The sequence below is a fragment of the Schistocerca americana genome, chromosome 1 (genome assembly GCF_021461395.2).
Source record: "Schistocerca americana isolate TAMUIC-IGC-003095 chromosome 1, iqSchAmer2.1, whole genome shotgun sequence".
Taxonomy (NCBI): domain Eukaryota; kingdom Metazoa; phylum Arthropoda; class Insecta; order Orthoptera; family Acrididae; genus Schistocerca; species Schistocerca americana.
In genome coordinates this window covers 181088039-181111021 of record NC_060119.1, presented here as the reverse complement: position 1 = coordinate 181111021, position 22983 = coordinate 181088039, and positions in this window count along the sequence as shown.

Here is a 22983-nt window from a genome sequence, read left to right as displayed (position 1 = left end):
TTTTCGCATCCATCGGCTCTTAGAACTACAGTCTGGTTTCTGTAGAAGACACAGAAAACCTTTCCATTCCCGTATTCTGTACCTAATAACTTCCAAAGACCGTGTTTCAGCAAACGATGACAGAATATTTTTCTAAATCCACAGATGGAATAAATATGGGTTTGTTTCTCGTGAACGTATCTCCAAAGACATGTAGTAGGCTAAGTATCGGATCGCGTGTTCCTAAATTTCTCCAGAATACAAACTGATCTTCCCACTGGCCGGCCTCTATTCAGTCGTTCCATCCTTCAGTGATTTCAGTAGCAAAGAAGGCGTGTGCCGAAAGTTGAGAGCTTTTCCGAACTGTCTGGATACGCCTGTACCATCAACCACTGCAGTTTGTATATAGCTAAGATACTATATGAAGCTGTAATTTCTGTGAAACAATTTTATGCGTTTAGGATTGGCATGTGGGGAACGTGATTGCTTCAGTGCATCTATAAGAAGCTATATTACTTTAACTATAGCATCAATGTGGCACTACACAATAGTGTGTGGCACTATAACACAACATTACTTCTGAGATATTTAAATACATTCCTTTTCACGACTGTAATTTTCTTTTATTTCTTCACCGTGCAAAATATGAGAATTTCTTACATATGAAATATTAAATGAAACTGACTGAAATAATTTCGAAAAATTCGTAAAGCGGACATTCATATTGTATCCATTCGCTGGAACTCTGAGAGGCTGAACCAGAAGCTTGAATATGTGGCCAGTCTTCGACAGCAGTTGACCGAAAGAGGAAAGCTAATGTACAAGAGCGTGCTGAAAACTAATGCCTCCGAAAAGCTAGTTACAGCTTTCTTAAATAAAACAAACTTTATTAGGATCCACGTCTTTATTCTTCATCTCTACATATTTATTTCTCAACGTAGTCACCCTGTGGACAAATACATTTCTCCCAACGAAAGACCAGTTTACTGATAACGTCACTGTAGAATGTTTGTTGAGGGAATCACAGCCACACCTAGTTTCCATCGCTTCACCTCGAGCATGTTTTATAAGTTTTGAAAATACTCCGAGCTCGGTCACACGTGTTGAGGTTAGCGCCACCGTCTCCTTCATTACGAGCACGGGCAATCGAAACTCGAAAATTACTGATGTCAATACATTAGTTACCACACACAGCTTTCATTCATCTATGGATTTCAAATGCAAACACGTTTTCTGCGGCTAGATATTCGATTAAAGCACGCTATTTCTCACGCACCGACGTCATTATGTTACACGCCTTCATACCATACGCTACAACTCGGAGCTCTCTATCGGCATAGCGTTGCGACTCGTATCAGCGAAGCGGCAAAGTCGATCGACTAAAATCCATGACATAATACGCTAACCGATATTGAGAACACAATAGGTAACTAACAGGCAGTACTTTTCGGTACTCCCTCGTAGGCAGGAGTCAGGTAGTACGCAAGGCACATTGAACGCGTGCAGCAATTGCATGTGTCTGCAAGATTCATTGCAATTTACAAGGACCACTGTACTTTGGTTTCCTGTAATAATGCTTCAAAAGGTATGAAAGAAAGAGTACTGTTTGCGCACATCAAGTGTAAGGAATGTTTACATTTGGAGATGAGAAATTATAATTTGGAATTGTGGAGCGTTGATGCCGTCAATCCACTATACCGCTTCTGCAGCATCCAACAGTGTAAGATAGAACCATTTCAAACTTTTAGTTTTGTAAAAGGCTTGCCAGCGTTTGAGCGATTTTGACAATATAAATTTTGTGTGAACCTTTTAATCATAATTTCGTAGTCATCGTTAACCCAAATCATTATTACCTGGAACAGGATCACTGTCCATCTATCTTACTTCCGAGTATTACATTATGAAATCCAAATATTATTAATATTAAGGAGAATAACTTTGTCAGACAGTAAAACTATTTTTTATTGAGTCTGCAAGTTCATGTTGTTCCTAGTTAATTAGTGATTAATTAAAGTTTGAATAACAACTGTAATAAGTAACTTTGAAGTTAACATTCAAAGGAAATGTTGAAGCAATTGAGTCTGCTATATTATAGTAAATACTAAATCTTATTTAACTATACTGATTAATTTTCTGTGCTTTTCGTATTTTTTACGTATTAATGTCTTGAGTATTGTATTCCATCGTCAGAATAGTTCTTTTCCCATTCTCTGAAGTATTTAACGTATAAGAGACCTGATACTGAGAATGAATTTTAAATGAAATTTCCTAGCAGATTAAAACTGTGTGCCCGAGCGAGACTCGAACTCGGGACCTTTGTCTTTCGGGGGCAAGTGCTCTACCATCTGGGCTACGCAGCACGACTCATGACCTGTTACAGCAGTGAGGACTGCTGTAACTCCACTATCACCTCGATCCCGCGTCCGGCCATCCTGATTTAGGTTTTCCGTGATTTCCCTAAATCACTCCAGGCAAATGCCGGGATGGTTCCTCTGAAAGGGCACGGCCGACTTCCTTCCCTAATCGGATGAGACCGATGACCACGCTGTCTGGTCTCCTTCCCCAAACCAACCAACCAACTATCACCTCGTCTCCTATTTTCCAAACTTCGCAGAAGCTCTCCTGCTGACCTTGAAGAATTAGCAGTCCTGGAAGAAAGGATACCCTTTGTTCAAGGAGTGCTATCCAGGTTTTATTAACAATCACAAATCGCCGCAAAATGTCTCTGCGGATTGGTATGGAACATCGCCAGACATTGTATTGTAGTGTTGCGCCCGAAGCGCAATTTGGTCGGCTGTGAGCAGTCGCGGCACTCAATTTACACACAGCTCCCTAATAGCCATTCTCTTTGTAGGATATTATGCACGCGCCCAGTTGAGATGCTTACTGTCTCAGCAATCTCAGGAATTTTTATTCGGAGATCCTGCATTACCATGTCAAGGATTTTGTCAATGGTTTCCAGTGTGGTGTCCCCTACTGACAAGGGAACCTCCCAATCGCACCCCCCTCAGATTTAGTTATAAGTTGCCACAGTGGATAGGCCTTGAAAAACTGAACACAGATCAATTGAGAAAACAGGAAAGAAGTTGTGTGGAACTGTGAAAAAATAAACAAAATATACAAACTGAGTAGTTAATGGGAAGATATGCAACATCAAGGACACTGGGAACTCAGGAGCGCCGTGGTGTCGTGGTAACGTGAACAGCTGCGGAAGGAAAGGTCCTTGGTTCAGATCCTCCATCGAGTGAAAAGTTCAACTTTTTATTTTCAGTTTATGTGACAAACTCTTATGTTTTCATCACTTTTTTGGGAGTGATTATCACATCCACAAGAAAACCTAAATCGGGCAAGGTAGAAGAATCTTTTTACCTATTCGCCAAGTGTACAAGTTTGGTGGGTCGACAACATATTCCTGTCATGTGACGCACATGCCGTCACCAGTGTCGTATAGAATATATCAGATGTGTTTTCCTGTAGAGGAATCGGTTGACCTATGACAATGCGATCAAATGTTTTCGGTTCCCATTGGAGAGGCACGTCCTTTCGTCTACTAATCGCACGGTTTTGCGATGCGGTCGCAAAACACAGAAACTAAACTTATTACAGTGAACAGAGACGTCAATGAACGAACGGACAGATCATAAATATGCAAAAATAAAGAAAGTAAAATTTTCAGTCGAGGGAAGACTTGAACCAAGGACTTCTCGTTCAGCAGCTGCTCACGCTACCAGCGGACCACGGCGCTCGTGAGCTCACATTCTCCATGATATTGTTTATGTGGCCCATGGACTACTCAGTTTGTATATTTTGCTTATTTTTTCACAGTTCCACACAACTTCTTCCTGTTTTCCCAATTGATCTGTGTTCAGTTTTTCAACGCCTATCCTCTGTGCCAACTTATAACTAAATCTGAGGGGGGTGCGATGGGGAGGCTCCCTTGTGAGTGGCCGGAGCGTGCTTGTCCGATGACGATCAAATTCATTAATACAAAAAGTAAGTGGTCTTCAATGTTAGTGCACAGCCGGCGTGAATTTCACTGAAGTGTTAGGATTCGTGCGGCAAGTCCAAACTTTCAACTGAAAATGTTTAATAATTCGGTTGTCTCCATTTTCAATCGCAATCGACATACTGACGAATTCAGGTAGCTATCAAGAATTTCGTACCTTGCTGAAATGCTTTATCAGAACCTTGAAATAATCAGTCTCACCAACCATGAGGGAGCAAGAAATATGTTCCCTTCTATCGTGGAAATTCATCAGACATATCAACCCAGCTTCTCATCACTGGACCTGATGAGAGCCTGATGTCAGATCGATTCATCACAATTGATAACGGGAAAGCAGTCATGAACGGGAATAGCTTCAGCGATTGTTAGACAGGTTTCGGTTCGTGGAGGAGAGGCACCGACGAAAAAAATGTGTGTGAAATCCTATGGGACTTAACTGCTAAGGTCATCAGTCCCTAAGCTTACGCACTACTTAACCTAAATTATCCTAAGGACAAACACACACACCCATGCCCGAGGGAGGACTCGAACCTCCGCCGGGACCAGCCACACAGTCCGTGACTGCTGCGCTTCAGACCACTCGGCTAATCCCGCGAGGCGCCGACGGTTGGCTGCTGGACGCGGCAGCACCGGCGCGGCTTCACCGGCCCCTCGGGAAGGCTTCGCCATCGCCACGGCGCCAGGGAAGCCCGCGGCGTGGCGTCCACGTGAGCCGAGGTGCCGTGTCTCGTGCCTGTCAACACTCGAGACCGCTGAACTATTCGCCAGTCCGTGGATCGAGGGTGAATCAAAAAAATGTGCTGGCTTTACTTCGGCCCACCTCGTTGCCGTGGAGCACATTCTCGTCAAACGTAACACAGAATCAGAGATGTTATAATTAAACTTCGCCTACTTCCGCCAAAATAGACGATTGTTTACCGTAAGGGTATCCTACTTTATACGAACTATGATCAGAGTGTGCGCTGCAGGATTTGCGTTGCCAGTGGTGTAAGCGTCGTGACCTGCCACTACGGGCCGGTACTAGCACGGCGACGTAGCGTTGAAACACAAGAATCAGTATGCATTAGAGTTGCAGTCAGACAGCACTGGTCTGGACAAGGTGGTCAGGGCTCTACTCGTGAAGTAGTTTTGTCAAAACTTCAATAATGCTGCTGCCGTTGTCGGGTATCGACGTATTAAAGGAATGCGGGGACGTCCACTTTCAACACCAGGCTTGAAGAATATGATTCGGAAGTTCGAAATAACTAGCGATTTGGGAATTGCTTCTTTAATAGACTGTGTCGAAAATTGTTGAAGTGCACTACTGGCCATTAAAATTGCTACACAAAGAAGAAATGCAGGTGATAAACGGGTATCCATTGGACAAGTATATTATACTAGAACTGACATGTGATTACATTTTCACGCAATTTAGGTGCATAGATTCTGACATATTAGTACCCAGAACAACCACCTCTGGCCGTAATAACGGCCGTAATACGCCTGGGCATTGAGTCAAACAGAGCTTGTATGGCGTGTACAGGTACAGCTGCCCGTACAGCTTCAACACGATACCATAGTTCATCCACAGTATTGTGACGAGCCAGTTGCTCGGCCACCATTGACCAGACGTTTTCAATTAATGAGAGATCTGGAGAATGTGCTGGCCAGGGCAGCAGTCGAACATTTTCTGTATCCATAAAGGCCCCTACAAGACCTGCAACATGCGGACGTGCATTATCCTGCTGAAATGTAGGGTTTCGCAGGGATCGTATGCAGGGTAGAGGCACGGGTCGTAACACATCTTAAATGTAACGTCCACTGTTCAAAGTGCCGTCAATGCGAACAAGAGGTGACCGAGACGTGTAACCAATGGCACCCCATACCTTCACGCCGGGTGATACGCCAGTATGGCGATGACGGATACACGCTTCCAATGTGCGCTCACCGCGCTGTCGCCAAACACGGATGTGACTATGATGATGCTGTAAACAGAACCTGGATTCATCCGAAAAAATGACGTTTTGCCATTCGTGCACCCAGGTGTGTCGTTGAGTACACCATCGCAGGCGCTCCTGTCTGTGATGCAGCGTCAAGGGTTACCGCAGCCACGGTCTCCGAGCTGATAGTCTATGCTGCTGCAAACGTCGTCGAACTGTTCGTGCTGATGGTTGTCGTCTTGCAAACGTTCCCATCCGTTGACGCAGGGATCGAGACGTGGCTGCACGATTCGTTACAGCCATGCGGATAACATGCCTGTCATCTCGAGTGCTAGTGATACAAGGCCGTTGGGATCCAGCACGGCGTTCCGTATTACCCTCCTGAACCCACCGATTTCATATTCTGCTAACAGTCATTGGATCTCGACCAACGCGAGCAGCAATGTCGCGATACGATATACCGCAATCGCGATAGGCTGCAATCCGACCTTTATCAAAGTCGGAAACCTGATGGTACGCATGTCTCCTCCTTACACGATTCGTTACAGCCATGCGGATAACATGCCTGTCATCGCGAGTGCTAGTGATACAAGGCCGTTGGGATCCAGCACGGCGTTCCGTATTACCCTCCTGAACCCACCGATTTCATATTCTGCTAACAGTCATTGGATCTCGACCAACGCGAGCAGCAATGTCGCGATACGATATACCGCAATCGCGATAGGCTGCAATCCGACCTTTATCAAAGTCGGAAACCTGATGGTACGCATGTCTCCTCCTTACACGAGGCATCACAACAACCTTTCACCAGGCAACGCCGGTCAACTGGTGTTCGTGTATGAGAAATCGGTTGGAAACTTTCCTCATGTCAGCACGTTGTAGGTGTCGCCAGCGGCGCCAACCTTGTGTCAATGCTCTGAAAAGCTAATCATTTGTCGGTTAGATTTCGCGTCTGTAGCACGTCATCTTCGTCGTGTAGCAATTTTAATGGCCAGTAGTGTAGTTAGTGTTACCATGGACGCAATGTGCTAATTTCAAGCATTGCATGAGCTATGTCACCACAGCTAACTTTCCGTGGCTCGCCGTACGGAAGGTTCTGCGAACAACTGTGGAATGGTTTCTCTAGTTTAGTTCCACGGTGTCGTGAATGCAGATGGTTGCCACTTTGAACAATATCCGTAACCTGGAACGTATCCATGTCACACAGTTAACAAATACACTGAAGTGCTAAACAAACTCATACAGGCATGCATATTCAAACAGTAGAAACAAGTAGAATACGGTGCTGCGGTCGGAAACGCCAATATAAGTCAAGTGTCTGGCGCAGATATTAGACTGGTTATTGCTGCTACAACGGCAGGTTATCAAGATTTAAGTGAGTTTGAACGTGGTGTTATAGTCGGCGCACGAGTGGTGGGACGCAGCCTCTCCAGTGTACCGATGAAGTGGGGATTTTCCCGTACGACCGTTTCACGAGTGTACCGTGAATATCAGGAATCTGGTAAAATCTCCGACATCACTGATATCCTGCAAGAACGGGACCAACGACGACTGAAGAGACTCATTCAACGTGACCGAAGTGCAACCCTTGCGCAAATTGCTGCAAATTTCAATGCTGGGCAATCAACAAGTGTCAGCGTACGAACCATTCAACGAAACGTCATCGATATGGGCTTTCGAGGGCCCACTCGTGTGATGACTGAACGACAGAAAGCTTTACGTCTCGCCTGGGCCCGTCAACAGCGACAATGGACTGTTGATGACTGGAAACGTGTTGCACGGTCGGACGAGTCTCGATTCAAATTGAGTCGAGCTGATAGAGATATACGGGTATGGAGCCAACCTCATGAATCCATGGATCTTGCATGTCAGCAGGCTGTTGGAGGCTTCGTAATGGTGTGGGGCATGTGCAGTTGGAGTGATATGGAATCCGTGATACGTCTAGATACGACTCTCACAGGTGACATGTATGTAAGCATCTTGTATAATCACCTGCATCCTTTCATGCCCATTGTGCATTCCAACGACCTGGACAATTCCAGCAGGACAATGTGACCCCTCACACGTCCAGAATTGGTACAGAGTGGCTCCAGGAACACTCTTCTGAGTTTAGACACTTCGGCTGGCCACCAAACTTCCCAGACATGAACATTATTGTACATATCTGTGATGCCTTGGAACGTGCTTCTCAGAAGTCCCACCCCCTAGTACTTTTACGGATGTGTGGACAGCGCTCCATGACGCATGGGGTCAGTTCCCTCCAGCACTCCATCAGACATTAGTCGTCTCCATGCCACGTAGATTTGCAGCACTTCTGCGTGCTCTTGTGGGCCCTACACGATATTAGCCAGGCGTACCGGTTTCTTTGACTCTTCAATGTTGTACCATCTCATGTGGAAATTATAGCGTATTTCTTTCAGTTATTTACTCGTTATTATAGAATATAGAAATATGCAATTGTTTCGCGCTCCCTTGTGGCTTGCAGCGCCTCACATCTGCAAAACTGTGGCGTTCGTTTTTATTAGCACTTTGTTATCAAGAGAAGCTAGACTGATATGTAAAACAGTGAGTACGCAGCTAAAAATATTCGTATGTCATTGCTTTGTGTAGTAAGTTTTGTGCTCTGTATCGGGAGATGATACAGAGCTGCGTTGCTCGCATCTTGCCTGCACAGAATGAGACGCTCTGCTGGACATATGTCTACACGAACCCACCGTTGCCTCTACAGATATAGCTCTACGTTGTTTTAGAAACTGTAAATAATTCTTCCTGACTACAGCGTAGTGTTTATAACATTAATGTGTGGAAGTTAAGTAAATATGTCGACCTTGAAATTTGTTTGAACATGACAGCATTTAACGACACACAGTCGTATAAAATATGGTATAGCGTTGCTTGACTTCCGATGTGATTCACTCGGTCATTCTCAGCCATTCATAGGACGACCTATAGTCCTACACATTTATCCGGTTTCCCAAGCATAGTGCATCTCGGCATTTCTCACACTTCCAAACCACTGGTGGAATTGATAAAAAGTCAAAGGTGGCAAAAAATCCGAAGATCGACTGGAGTCTGTACCTCCAAAAATTTCAGTGTGTATCCTGGTACTTAAGACACAATTAGCCTTCCTCCTGGTGTGAGCGTCGGGGAGCAGCATTTCCGTCCGCCCTTACAGCGCAATCTTGCACTCACCAATTTTGACTTCGACGGCATAGGCTTTTTGGTGACCTCAAGCTAAGATCTACTGTTTTGAACATTAAAATTTAACTTCTTCACCTTTGAAATGAGAATTGTAGTTCTTCGCTTTCGGAAATTAAAGTAATATTCACTTTCAATTTTTTGGGAAACGTAATGACTCAGTGACTAACGTTAACGTCTTCATGAATAACATTAAAGGCATGGCGAACTCATAAATAAATATGTAGTATGACACAAAAATCATTGCAGTCAACGTTCTGAAATAGTGTAATCCAATACAACTTTTCAAAGATATAGTTGTGAAAGTTTATGTAATAGTTCTAGAAAAGCTGTCTGTTATTTTCTGTTAGCATTTTGCTTCACATTAAAGACGAACAATTGTTGAAAGAACTGGAAATTTGATTTCTTCTATTATATTCACAGTGGTGTGGTAGGATTTACTGAAAAGTTAATAAATGACAACTCTTAACATTTCATAATGCTCAAGGTACCATGTTAACTACTGTCTCAGCTTGCACTTTGCATCTGTGCAGTGACTTTTATCACGAACGTTGACTGTGTACTGCTGGTAATGGAGACAGGAGAAGGACGATATCCGCCAGTAGCAAGTATTACAGCTGAGCTTATCACAATGTCTCGTCAATATTGCTACATGACTTCGCTCCACAACATTCCTCTTTCCTTCAATTGACATTATTTACTGACCCACGCAAGAGAACACAACGGTGCGGCGTACAGCGTAAGAATAATTGGTACATGAATGTTCAAACTGCTACATCTTACACAGTGAAGATATAGTAAAAATCTGCGGTTAAGGAGCTGTGACAAGCCACGCCAGATATATCTGCAGAGATTTAATATATCGTGGTGTGGTATTTTCTTAGTTCTAGTGAAAACAGGCCGAATTATTTGACAAATGGGTTAATTTTTAACTTGAACAGATTTCAGAATAGAACACAGTATTTTCAGATTTTACGTAATGTCAATTCATCCAATAGTTCCACCACAAAACAGAATGCTTTCAGAAAATAGTTGATATGGGTAAGAGTACAGACATGCGACGAGTGCTAAACATCACTGGGATACGTGAAGGGCCATGAGATCTCATGCACTCACAGGTTCACAGATAACACAAAAATCGCTAAATGCTCGATTTAATATTCTTGAACTAACCTACGCTGCTTAGAAAGACTATCCAGTATACGTAAGAATTCATTCCTCGAAAGTTTCAAATACGCGGTCTAACTAGGCAAAGTCTGACTGAAAAACAGTGTATAAACTATATTATGCACAAAATCCGATTTCACGTTCTCAGCTCCAAAATGTTCGAGCAATATTTGAATGGACCATTAGTACGAATATGGAATGCGGTACCCATGGATTCAAGACTAACACCTCGTGAGTTGACTGAAATCATCTTGCTAAAAACTCCAAAGTTAAAGACGAGATGCAATTTCATACAGCATTAAATAAGATAATACAGGCACTGACATGACAACGTGTAACATTTATGAAGAGTTGAAATAGCAGCAAACTAAACTATTCATTTAGCTGACGGCCTTGTGCAAATTGTAAACTTGGTTTTCCTTCTGAGAATCACAAGTACACTGCTGGACATTAAAATTGCTACACCACGAATATGACGTGCTACAGACGCGAAATTTAACCGACAGGAAGAAGATGCTATGATATGCAAATGATTAGCTTTTCACAGCATTCACACAAGGTTGGCGCCGGTGGCGACACCTACAACGTGCTGACATGAGGAAAGTTCCCAACCGATTTCTCATACGCAAACACCAGTTGACCGGCGTTGCCTGGTGAAACGTTGTTGTGAAGCCTCGTGTAAGGAGGATAAATGCGTACCATCACGTTTCCGACTTTGATAAAGGTCGGATTGTAGCCTATCGCGATTGCGGTTTATCGTATTGCGATATTTCTGCTCTCGTTGGTCGAGATCCAATGACGGTTAGCAGAATATGGAATCGGTTGGTTCAGGAAGGTAATATGGAACGCCGTGCTGGATCACAACGGCCTCGTATCACTAGCAGTCGAGACTACAGGCATCTTATCCGCATGGCTGTAACGGATCGTGCAGCCACGTCTCGATCCCTGAGTCAACAGATGGCGACGTTTGCAAGACAACCATCAGCACGAACAGTTCGACGAAGTTTGCAGCAGCATGGACTATCAGCTCAGAGTCCATGGCAGCGGCTACCCTTGACGCTGCATCGCAGACAGGAGCGTCTGCGATAGTGTACTCAACGACGAACCTGTTTACAGCATCATGATGGTCCCATCCGTGTTTGGCGACATCGCGGTGAACGCACATTGGAAGCGTGTATTCGTCATCGCCATAAAGGCGTATCACCCGGCATGATGGTATGGGGTGCCATTGGTTACACGTCTCGGTCACCTGTTGTTCGAATTGACGGCACTTTGAACAGTGGACTTTACATTTCAGATGTGTTACGACCCGTGGCTCTACCCTTCATTTGATCCCTCCGAAACCCTACATTTCAGCTGGATAATGCACGACCGCATGTTGCAGGTCCTGTACGGGCATTTCTGAATACAGAAAATGTTCGACTGCTGCCCTGGCCAGCACATTCTCCAGATCTCTCACCAATTGAATACGTCTAGTCAATGGTGGCCGAGCAACTGGCTCGTCACAATACGCCAGTCACTAGTGTTGATGAACCGTGTTTTCATGTTGAAGCTGCATGGGCAGCTGTACCTGTACACGCCATCCAAGCTCTGTTTGACTCAATGCCTAGGCGTATGAACGCCGTTATTACGGTCGGAGGTGGTTGTTCTGGGTACTGATTTCTCAGGATCTACGCTCCCAAATTGCGTGAAGAGGTAATCACCTGTCAGTTCTAGTATAATATATTTGTCCAATGAATACCTGTTTGTCATCTGCATTTCTTCTTGGTGTAGCAATTTTAATGGCCAGTAGTGTATTTACTTTGAAAAGATAATTAAAAACAATAAATCATATCCGAGGATGTTTCTGAGGATGTTAATGAGTGCAAAAGCTAAAAGAAAAGAATTTAAACTCCTTTAAAACTCAAGATAAGGTGCGTTGGAGCGATCCCACGAAAACAACTATGTCTCTACATTCACCACGATAAACTTCACAGCTTCTCGCCAAAAAATGTTGGCAATAACTGCACTTCCGTGTGGCAAGAGAGCGTTCCCTCTCTCTCTCGTAAATGTATACACTGACTTGTGTGTACAGACAAGTCGTTGCGCGTGAATGAATAGCCGACTGAAAATTTTTTCTGTATCCGGCCTGTACGAAGTTTGACGGCACTTGAACCGACGCGGACCGGATGTGCAGGCTAATTGAAGTGCTTTAATACTTCATATACGGCGCGATATGTTTCCAGAACGATGTGGTTCAACTATGAAAGCGACAAAATAACAGAAAATTTTAGATCAGCTTCGATTCTGCTGTTTGCCAACTACGACAATGTAAAGTCTTTCATAAGCATTTCTCAGTATTCTTATTACTGTGTCATTTATCCTTATCTACGGTGTAGTATACTGCAACAACACAAAGAACTCCTCTTCATCTTAATTAGTAAAACCAGTCCAAAGATTTGTCTCTGCAAGCATTGTCTGTACAGACAGAGTCTAACAAATACAGTCGCAAAACTTCCTGGTGCGGAAGTTGCTACGGCTTGACAACTGAAGCGACACTAGCGCTCCAAGCGGTGTGAAAGCAGACGATCACCTGAGTCGTGAGGGTAAAGTTTGTTTTAATTATTTTTATATAATTAACTGAACAATTCTTATATGTTTGCGTTCCATGCCTTTGTAAGTTATCAAGAGACATGAATCTTCTTGAAATAGTTGTAAAAACAGCCTAATCAAACTGATTCAATGACATCAGCTATAAATTATTCAAGAAAAAATACTTTTGGATATGTCTTTATTTGCACCATATTCCGCTGAAAGCAAGAGAATATAAACGAGTTTAATGCAAGAGAAGCATATATTTCTGTTGTCGTCTGTTGTTATTTTCAAAGGCACTTTCCTTGACACTTAAAAAAAATTAAAGGAGTCCAATGAGTCCTTCTTTATTACACTTCATTCGGCTTTCTAGTACACGAATATCTTTGTAAATGTATTTACTTTTGGTTCAAATGCGAATTCGTTGAATATTCTTGCCGTTTGCGTCTCAGATTTAGAAATAATCGTGCAATTGGTTTCTCCTGTGTTGGCAATCAGTTTTATTGCGTTTAATGATTTATTATCACGTCTCTGTGGTTTTCCTTTAGTTACAGTTGTGATGGCTCATCTGATACGTTAAATAATATAGTTATGTTCGATACACGTTTACTACGTCCCACATTCACTGATTTGGCTGGAAGCGCAGCGAACAAAACTCTGCTTTGTTGGACAGATATAACAGAATTCTAAATGAACTGTCATGTAATGCGCCGTTTCGCATCTCCCATGGTCCTTGGGAAACTAAATAAGCACAAATGTGGTGCAGTTTCTTAGTTATTGTCCTTTTCTGGCGCTATGTACATTTCCTACCGCAAAAAGATATGTTCCAGGTCAATATAAATATTAGTACATCGTGTCCAGAAGTGTCGATTACTGACCGCTTGGGGCGCTACTATCGCTGGAGATAACAAAAACGAGAATAAATGTCGCAACTGATATGGTAGACAATGGTAGTGTTAAGTCAGTGCAAATATCTGAGCGTGTAAAAGACCCTTAAGAAGTTCGCGCAGGCCACACACATCACTTGATGCAGACATTGTGCCACTCTGTGCGTGAATCTTTCGCGTTCTGTGATAATGTTTTCGGTCATAGCAGGCATCTTTGACAAACATGAGATTACAGCACGTATATGAAATTAAAGCGCGCTCACTTTGAAACATTTCCGACTCGAATCTGATACTCTTTCTTTATGAATGATTTGAAAAGGTCATCCAACGAGTTGAAGGTATAAAGGTTTATTAACAACCCTTGTAAAATTGCCGGCCCGATTGGCCGTGCGGTTCTAGGCGCTACAGTCTGGAGCCGAGGGACCGCTAAGGTCGCAGGTTCGAATCCTGCCTCGGGCATGGATGTGTGTGATGTCCTTAGGTTAGTCAGGTTTAATTAGTTCTAAGTTCTAGGCGACTGATGACCTCAGAAGTTAAGTCGCATAGTGCTCAGAGCCATTTGAACCAGCCAACCTTGTAAAATTGTTTTCTACATGAGTACGTGGACACGTAAAAATCACATACTGGTGACGACGAACTTAAGCAAAGAAGCTCATGTCAAGTAACATGCTATGTGTGACCATCGTAAAACCAAATAACATCAATTAAAAAAAAAAAAAAGACATTCCTGTTAGAGCTGAGTTAAGCGTAAAAATCTTCACATTGAAATGTACACAGAATTACAAGGTAGTGGAACGGCCCGTATGTAGCTAGCGCCAAACGGCTACTCACGCCATGTTACTTGATTTACATGTTCATGTTCATTCGAAGAACACAATTTTAAAATTTTTGCAACCAAGGGGTTGTTAATAAATCTTTACGCCTGCAGTTATTTGACTGATTTTCTCAAATCAATCACTTACATTCACCATTGCTGAACAGCACCTAAGTTCAAAATTTTAAACTTCTTTCTTTATCTTACGTCAATACAAAAGCTTGGCTATTTTAATCAAAACCTGGTAGACTCTTATGTATTGGAACTTTTCAGCTGATGTTCCTTTGATCGAAATTAGTAGCGAGAAAAAGTTTATTTCAGGAACAGAACTTGGTGGTACATAAACACGAGCCTCTTACAACTTTCCGCGCAACGTTAAGCCACTTACGATACTTGCATAATGCAGTTGTAGGACTACCTTAAACATCCCCGCCTGAAAATAATCTCGGCTGGATAGATGACGTATATTGTTGTGGTCTTCAGTCCAGAGACTGGTTTGATGCAGCTCTCCATGCTACTCTATCCTGCGCAAGCTTCTTCATCTCCCAGTACCTGCTGCAACCTACATCCTTCTGAATCTGTTTAGTGTATTCAACTCTAGTGTATTCCCTCTACGATTTTTACCTTTCACGCTGCCCTCCAATACTAAATTGGTGATCCCTTGATGCCTCTGAACATGTCCTACCAACCGATCCCTTATTCTAGTCAAGGTGTGCCACAAATTTCTCTTCTCCCTAATTCTGTTCAACACCTCCTCAATAGTTATGTGACCTACCCATCTGATCTTCACCGAGCGAGGTGGCGCAGTTGCTAGCACACTGGACTCAAATTCGGGAGGACGACGGTTCAATCCCGCGTCCGGCCATCCTGATTTAGGTTTTCTGTGATTTCCCTAAATCGCTCCAGGCAAATGCCGGGATGGTACCTTTGAAAGGGCACGGGCGTCTTCCTTCAGCGTCCTTCCATAATCCGATGAGACCGATGACCTCGCTGTCTGGTCTCCTCCCCCAAACAACCAAACCAAACCATCTGATCTACAGCATTCTTCTGTAGCACCACAATTCGAAAGCTTCTATTCTCTTCTTGTCCAAACTATTTATCGTCCACGTTTCACTTCCATACATGGCCACACTCCATACAAATACTTTCAAAAAAATGGCTCTGAGCACTATGGGACTTGTGGTCTTCAGTCCAGAGACTGGTTTGAGGTCATCAGTCCCCTAGAACTTAGAACTATTTAAACCTAACTAACCTAAGAACAACACACACATCCATGCCCGAGGCAGGTTTCGAACCTGCGACCGTAGCGGTCGAGCGGTTCCAGACTGTAAAGCCTAGAACCGCTCGGCCACAAATACTTTCAGAAACGACTTCCTGACACTGAAATCTAAACTCGATATTAACAAACTTCTCTTCTTCAGAAACGCTTTCCTTGCCATTGTCAGTTTACATTTTATATCCTCTCTACTTCGACCATCATCAGTTATCTTGCTCCCCAAGTAGCAAAACTCATTTACTACTTTAAGCGTCTCATTTCCTAATCTCATGCCTGCAGCATCAGCCGATTTAATTTGACTACATACCATTATCCTTGTTTCGCTTTTGTTGATGTTCATCTTATATCCTCCTCCCAAGACACTGTCCATTCCGCTCAGCTGCTCTTCCAGGTCCTTTGCTGTCTCTGACAGAATTGCAATGTCATCGGCGAACCTCAGTTTTTATTTCTTCTCCATGGATTTTAATTCCTACTCCAAATATTTCTTTTGTTTCCTTTAGTGCTTGCTCAATATACAGATTGAATAACATCGGGGATAGGCTACAGCCCTGTCTCACTCCCTTCCCAGCCACTGCTTCCCTTTCATGCCCCTCGTCTCTTATAACTGCCATCTGGTTTCTGTATAAATTGTAAATAGCCTTTCGCTCCCTGTATTTTGCGCCTGCCACCTCCAGAATTTGAAAGAGAGTATTCCAGTCAACATTGTCAAAAGATTTCTCTAAGTCTACAAATGCTAGAAACGTAGGTTTGCTTTTCCTTAATCTATTTTCTAAGATAAGTCGTAGGGTCAGTACTGCCACAGGTGTTCCAACATTTTTACGGAATCGAAACTGATATTCCCCGAGGTCGGCTTCTACTATTTTTTACATTCGTCTGTAAAGAATTCGTGTTAGTATTTTGCAGTTTTGGCTTATTAAACTGATAGTTCGCTAATTTTCACATCTGTCGACACCTGCTTTCTTTGGGACTGGAATTATTATATTCCTCCTGAAGTCTGAGGGTATTTAGCCTTTCTCATACATCTTGCTCACCAGATGGTAGAGTTTTGTCAGCTCTCCCAAGGCTATCAGTAGTTCTTGTGGAATACTGTCTACTCCCGGGGACTTGTTTCGGCTTAGGTGTTTCAGTGCTCTGTCAAACTCTTTACGCAGTATCATATCTCCCATTTCATTTTCATCTACATCCTCTTCCATTTCCATAATACTGTCCTCCAGTACATCAATCTTGTACAGACCCTCTATATACTCCTTCCACCTTTCTGCTTTCCCTTCTTTGCTTAGAACTGGGTTTCCATCTGAGCTCTTGATATTCATGCAAGTGGTTCTCTTTTCTCAAAAAGTCTCTTTCATTTTCATGTAGGCAGTACCCGTCTTACCCCTAGTGAGATATGCCTCTACATCCTTATATTTGTCCTCTAGCCATCCCTGCTTAGCCATTTTGCACTTCCTGTCGATCTCATTTTTGAGACGTTTGTATTCCTTTTTGCCTGCTTCATTTACTGCATTTTTATATTTTCTCCTTTCATCAATTAAATTCAATATATCTTCTGTTACCCAAGGATTCCTACTAGTCTTTTTACCTACTTGATCCTCTGCTGCCTTCACTACTTCATCCCTCAAAGTTACCCATTCTTCTTTATTTCTTTCCCCCATTCCTGTCATTAGTTCCCTAATGTTCTCCCTGAAACTCCCTACAGCCTCTGGTTCTGTCAGTTTGTGCAGATCCCATCTTCTTAAATTCCCTCCTTTTGCAGTTTCTTCAGTTTCAATCTACAGTTCATAACCAATAGATTGTGGCCAGAGTCCACATCTGCCCCTGGAAATGTCTTACAATTTAAAATCTGGTTCCTAAATCTCTCTCTTACCATTACATGATCTATCTGAAACCTTAGATGACGTAGGCTGAAGTAAATAAATATTATATTAAAGAAAAAGCTTTTCGTTTAGAAGTCTCAAATACCTGGCCAGATAGCGAACGCGTACCTCGTGTATAGAATGCGATGGTAGGAAGCGCACCTAGCTGAGAAGAGGGAACGACCTTCTTTGGTGATTCCGTAATGAAAATCGGATAGGACCAGAAAGGAGAATAAGATTCCACCGCCGCGGTTTGAAAGGATGGAATAGGTCTCTGGTAGGTGGTAGAGAGTGCGGCTTCTCTGCGATGCCATTGTCCGTCCCTAAAGCTTCACGTTCTTTCATAAAACTACTACGCCGGCTCTGAAGGGGTTCAGGGTCTCGATTTTAACCAGGCGGAAAATAGTTTCCGCAGTTATCGCGGAAGGAAGTTAGAGTGAGCTTTGGGGACGGCTCCCCGCATTTGCGGCTCGCTGTTGCGGGTTTTATTGCTGGCGGTACCTTTGAATGCAAGGAGCTCCGCTATCGACCCCGGCCGGCAGGCCGGGGTGCGGGCGACGAAGGCAGCGAGGCGTTTTACGGCGCTCTCACACTTTCTGCACAGTGGCTGATTTGCGTGCGACAGGTCGGAAGTATTCCTCGCGCACAGTGGGCGTCTCTGCGAAAAGCATATCCGATCAAGAGAGCCAGATGGCCTGTTATGTTTACACGCTGGTGGCTACACTCTCAGAGGGTCTTGATGTTAGTCAATTCGAACTGATACCTGAGTGAATCGATTTTTGGGGATATGAAATGGAATGATTACATAGTTTTAATAATGGTGAAGCAGGTGGAAGAGCTCGATTCGTCGGTAGGATACTAGGAAAATGCTATCGGCCTACAAAGGAGATTGCGTGCAAATAAAACCGCTGTGCTCCATTGAGAATATTGTCTGTGGCATGCATACCAGGTAAGACAAACAGAGAATATTGAACGTATACAAAAAAGGGCAGCGAAAATGTTCCTCCGTCTTTTCGACTCACGGAAGAGCATCACAGGAGTACTGGAAAAACTAAACCAAGGGATGCTCGGAGGGAGACACCAACTATAACCCGGAAAGCTACTTACTGAAACGCATCAGGGTCGAGGCAATCTGCTGATTTCTTTCTTATTGAGAATAATAGGCACTCAGTAGAGAGATAAGGACATATTTTGGCGTTTGTACTACTACAATACGGGTACAAATACACAGATGTATCTTGCATGATTGCGTAGGTTATCATTTCCCTCTATCTCAATATTTCTCCATTAATCGTACGTTGATTTAACTTTGGTTAGTGTTTTTTCTGAGTCTTGGCAGCGCATCCCTCTGGACATGGATGGCAAATCGTTTCTGAGACCAGAGTGCGGTAGTGTTTGGCATACCTGACTCAGCTAACCGAGTTGGTTCAAATGTCTCTGAGCACTATGGGACTTAACATCTGGGGTCATAAGTCCCCTAGAGCTTAGAACTACTTAAACCTAACTAACCTAAGAACATCACATACATCCATGCCCGAGGCACGATTTGAACCTGCGACCGTAGCGGTCGCGCGGTTCCAGACTGAAACGCCTAGAACCGCTCGGCCACACCGGCCGGCCCGCTAACCGGGTGTCCAATGCAATGAATGACCACCTACCTCCTGAGTTTGTTAGCCATGGGGTACTGGCGGTCTTGTTATTGGTGGAGGTATCGAACTCTGATGTGTCTAAAAATTTCTCGGTGACTGTGCCGGTGGCAGATACCGCCTCCCAGAGGTCATATGGACTGCCGCCTGCACACTGGGTCTAGCTGGGGTTTAATAGCATCGCAGCTGGCTTCAGGGTGAATTAGCAAAGCTGATGTGCTTGGAACTCCTAGGGGGAATGTGGTTCCGCAGATGAAATACACTCCTGGAAATTGAAATAAGAACACCGTGAATTCATTGTCCCAGGAAGGGGAAACTTTATTGACACATTCCTGGGGTCAGATACATCACATGATCACACTGACAGAACCACAGGCACATAGACACAGGCAACAGAGCATGAACAATGTCGGCACTAGTACAGTGTATATCCACCTTTCGCAGCAATGCAGGCTGCTATTCTCCCATGGAGACGATCGTAGAGATGCTGGATGTAGTCCTGTGGAACGGCTTGCCATGCCATTTCCACCTGGCGCCTCAGTTGGACCAGCGTTCGTGCTGGACGTGCAGACCGCGTGAGACGACGCTTCATCCAGTCCCAAACATGCTCAATGGGGGACAGATCCGGAGATCTTGCTGGCCAGGGTAGTTGACTTACACCTTCTAGAGCACGTTGAGTGGCACGGGATACATGCGGACGTGCATTGTCCTGTTGGAACAGCAAGTTCCCTTGCCGGTCTAGGAATGGTAGAACGATGGGTTCGATGACGGTTTGGATGTACCGTGCACTATTCAGTGTCCCCTCGACGATCACCAGTGGTGTACGGCCAGTGTAGGAGATCGCTCCCCACACCATGATGCCGGGTGTTGGCCCCGTGTGCCTCGGTCGTATGCAGTCCTGATTGTGGCGCTCACCTGCACGGCGCCAAACACGCATACGACCATCATTGGCACCAAGGCAGAAGCGACTCTCATCGCTGAAGACGACACGTCTCCATTCGTCCCTCCATTCACGCCTGTCGCGACACCACTGGAGGCGGGCTGCACGATGTTGGGCGTGAGCGGAAGACGGCCTAACGGTGTGCGGGACCGTAGCCCAGCTTCATGGAGACGGTTGCGAATGGTCCTCGCCGATACCCCAGGAGCAACAGTGTCCCTAATTTGCTGGGAAGTGGCGGTGTGGTCCCCTACGGCACTGCGTAGGATCCTACGGTCTTGGCGTGCATCCGTGCGTCGCTGCGGTCCGGTCCCAGGTCGACGGGCACGTGCACCTTCCGCCGACCACTGGCGACAACATCGATGTACTGTGGAGACCTCACGCCCCACGTGTTGAGCAATTCGGCGGTACGTCCACCCGGCCTCCCGCATGCCCACTATACGCCCTCGCTCAAAGTCCGTCAACTGCACATACGGTTCACGTCCACGCTGTCGCGGCATGCTACCAGTGTTAAAGACTGCGATGGAGCTCCGTATGCCACGGCAAACTGGCTGACACTGACGGCGGCGGTGCACAAATGCTGCGCAGCTAGCGCCATTCGACGGCCAACACCGCGGTTCCTGGTGTGTCCGCTGTGCCGTGCGTGTGATCATTGCTTGTACAGCCCTCTCGCAGTGTCCGGAGCAAGTATGGTGGGTCTGACACACCGGTGTCAATGTGTTCTTTTTTCTATTTCCAGGAGTGTAGTACAGATGCCGTTGATCACATTCTAGCATTAGGCTGCTCCTATTTTTCCCACCTCCCCCTCTTGGACACGACGCATGGAATTCATGGACCACATGTAGGACGCGGGCAGTTACGCCATCGAGGCTGGGTGACACACTTAAAACTAGCCCTTGTGGGGAGTTAGCATCTTCTTTCAGGGGGGCGATAACTCTAGCGTCACCGCTTCGCAGGGTGGGAAACCCGCAGAAAAATATTGTAAAATTGTCGAACAAAAAATTTATATGATTGGCTCTTGTAACAACAAACGTTTTGGAGGAGGGAGGGACATCTTTTCTATGTGGTCTCTCACTGGAGGCGTTTCGTACACTCGATCTCATTGGGGATTTAATAATTTTTGCAGGACTTTCCCGCAGAGCGCTCAGAGGAGCCTTGCTTTAATTTTCTCTAGGTCAGGACACAAAGCAGTGAGTACGGATGCGGAGCCGCACAGATTCTTGGTCGGGGTCTGAGGTGCAGAATTCATCCTCTGAGCGAGGTGCGTACCATCTGCCGGAAACGGCCTCACCGCAGTGGATACACCGGTTCACCGAAGTTAAGCGCTGTCGGGCGTTGCCGGCACTTGGATGGGTTACCATCCTGGCCGCCATGTCCTGTTGCCATTTTTCGGGGTGCACTCAGCCTCGTTATGTCAATTGAGGAGCTACTCGACTGAAGAGTAGCGGCTCTGGTCAAAGCAAACCATCACAACGACCGGGAGAGCGGTGTGCTGACCACACGCCCCTCCTATCCCCATCCTCAGCTGAGGATGACACGGCGGTCGGATGGTCCCGGTAGGACATTTGTGGTCTGAAGACAGTGTGCTTTATACCATCTGCAGTTGTTGAGGTCGCAGCTCATCTTAGCAGTTATTAGCAGCAAAGCGGTGTAAGATGCTAGAGATGAGGCACAAATAAGCGAATTTTCAGTTATACATGGGGATCTCGTTTTAAAGCATGCTGTGGTAGACTAAGGCCTAGCCAAATTCACTTATTTGCGTTACTGCAAGTATGTACCTAATACCACCTTAACAATGCAGTCATCATGTTCTTAGTAACCCTGTACTTAATTAACTTGAGTGACCTAAGTTAGTTGTCAGACTATGTTCCTGCCCCTCCCTCAGACTGTGCCACTCAGTGTCTGGCGACTGTATAACTGTATGGACTTCATGCTATGATCTACTGATTTCCAGTGTGTGACTGAGATAGTCATCGCATCGTTCGTAGTACACTGCTCCCCATTTGGAATACTCTGTAATAAGTTATAGTCATAATTACCACTCTTTCATTTCAGATGGAACCCTTAGTCCCACTACGAACTTCAGAAAAACCACATTCTCGACTCACTTGTTAGGAAATCTACATTTACATGGATACTCTGCAAATCACTTTTAAGTGCCTGGCAGAGGTTTCATCGAACCACCCCATCGAACCACCCCCTCTCCTTACGTTTCCGTTGCACACATTCATTAGGTGCACCCGAGTCGTATGGAAGGGCGGCGGCGGGGATAAGCATTATGCATATCGAATGGGATGACTCAATTCAGACCAAAGACACCATCCCAGTGGCATCTTGAATTACAAAGTTTAAAGAACCAGAATTACGTGAGGAGTCTTGGATCATACTAGAGCCCCTTACATATATTTCCCTTAGGTACTATAAAGAGAAGAACAATTTACGGCTCAGATGCAGGCATTTGAGGCACCATTCCGTTTGTGCTCTGTATGGAAATGGAACTAGAAGAAAACCTCTGCCATGTAGTTCGCAGTGGTTTCCAGACTAGATGTAGACGTTTAATGGTAATTTTCCAGTTACGTCACGTAACAGATTTTTCAAGGGACCACAGTATGGAGCACCTGAGGTGGGAGCCCCCCAGTGTCGTTAGATCGGGTGTGTCCGCTGTGTCAGAAGACTACGCTCTTCCCGCCTAGGCATCTCGAGCTTCCCTCTCCGTCACACAGACACTGC